The sequence below is a fragment of the Arachis ipaensis genome, chromosome B05 (assembly GCF_000816755.2).
Source record: "Arachis ipaensis cultivar K30076 chromosome B05, Araip1.1, whole genome shotgun sequence".
In the NCBI taxonomy this organism is placed as follows: domain Eukaryota; kingdom Viridiplantae; phylum Streptophyta; class Magnoliopsida; order Fabales; family Fabaceae; genus Arachis; species Arachis ipaensis.
Genome location: NC_029789.2, coordinates 3,672,550 through 3,674,682, shown reverse-complemented (window position 1 = coordinate 3,674,682; position 2,133 = coordinate 3,672,550).

Here is a 2,133-nt window from a genome sequence, read left to right as displayed (position 1 = left end):
GAAGTCTAATTTAATATTTAAAATAAAAAAATTAATCTATATAAAAAATACATAAATTAACTAGATATTGAATTACACACAATTTTTTCTATTTCTAAAAAAATTAACCCCAATATACTTGTAGTTGATATGTAGTCAATAAATTTTTTTCTTTTGTTTTGCAAATTCTTTTTAATTGCTTTTGACTAGGGCTGACAATGGGTAGGGTAGGGTAGTGTTTAGACTCTACCCTAACCCTATCCGCGTATTGAAAACTTTTTTAAAATTCTATCCTACCCTACCTGTAGGTTGAAAACCTCTCAACGCTAACCCTACCCGCATCCTAAAGGCTAAAGTTCTAAATCCTACTCTACTCAACTCTACTCGCAGAAACAAAAAAAATTTTCAAACAAACATAAAATTCAACCATTCTATTTCATACATATTAATAAAATAGAAAATAAAAAACTAAGTTTAAATTTAAATTAAAAACAATAAAATCTTAAAGAAATTCAACATAAAATTACAAATAATATGATCATCAATTAGTTTAGTAATTATTTCAAGTTTTTATAAGATGAAAATTGTGAGTACAAGACTCACTTTTTTCACTACATACATAATTTTTACATATATATTATATAATATATTAGGGGGTGCAGGTAGGGTAGGGTAGGGTATACCCTGAATCCATACCCTATCCTACCTGCAGGTAAATTTGCACCCTATCCTATCGTACTCGCAGCGGATAGAGTAGACAACCCTACTTAAATAGATTAGTCCGGATTAAATACTCGCGAGTAGGGTATATATTGTCAGTCTTACTTCTGACCTTCTTTTTACCTCTTTGCTGCCCTCTTTCTTTTATCAATGTTTATTTTTTTTTAATATAATTATTTATGTATTTGTTTATTTCTATTGATGATATAAATGCTATTGTTACTAGATTTGTGAAATTTGGATTGAATTTATGTTTTTTTTGTATGAAGAATAGTGGGGAAAAAAATTAGGATAGTTTGATATGATTGATAAAAAAAAATAAACACAAAAATAATTTTTTCCAAATTTTCCTTTCTTTGGTATCATAATTTGTACCAAATAAAATATAGAGAAAATTTCTTTTAGATTTTTTTTGTCTTCGTGTTTTTATTTCAAAACAAAATACAAATAGAGAATTACAAATGCATTTATTTTAGTCACATGCTATTTTGATGGAGATAAAATTTTTGGATGCTAAAAATATTTTTTTCAATAAAATAGCACTTTTTGATGAATATGTGTTAGAAAAAGGTAAGAGGGAGCAGCACAAAAAAGATTTGTGTGTATTTAAGTTATGTGAAATAATATAATATAAAAAGGTATTTATAAGTGTTAAAAGAATCAAAATAATAAAAGCGTATTATCTTATAATAAATATTCAGATATACTAAATAAGTCTAATAAATACTAATTGATTCTAATATATTCTAACATCCTCTCTTAAACTCAAGTGACAACTTGAATTTGAAACTTATTTAAAATAACAAAATAAATAAAAAAAGATGCAGAAAACTGATAGAACAGGTGCAGACGAAACTGCTGGAAGAAATCGCAGACGAAACTGCCAGAAAGAAGCGCAGATGAACTAGCACAAGGAAGCACAAACAGAACTGTCACAAGAAAACACAGACGGAATTGCCAGAAGAAAACGCAGACGAAACTACCACAAGAAAGTGCAGACAGAACTGCCACAAAAACGCAAGCTAAAGTGTCGCAAAAAAGCACAGATGAAACTGCCGAAAAGATGGCAAACTGCCCAAAAACTACCGAAAAATCATAAACTGCGAAGAGATAATAAAATGTTGGAGGATGACGAAAAATATTTGGTTTCTTCATGAAAATAGGCAAGTAGCGGATGACAATGATATTTGATTCATTAGACTCGAAAAGACATAAAACGGAAATCATAAACTAATCGGTGAAGTAAAAAAGTATTAAAGGAGCAACAAAAGATAAAGAAAAATGATATAGAGAAAAAGTATAAAAAAAGATACGGTAATTTTACAAAAAGAAAAATAATCTATTCTTTTAAAGGAATATACTATAGCTCTAATATTATATTAAAAAAAGTAAAAAAAATGATAAAAAAAATTTGTCATTTGTATTTATTTAATT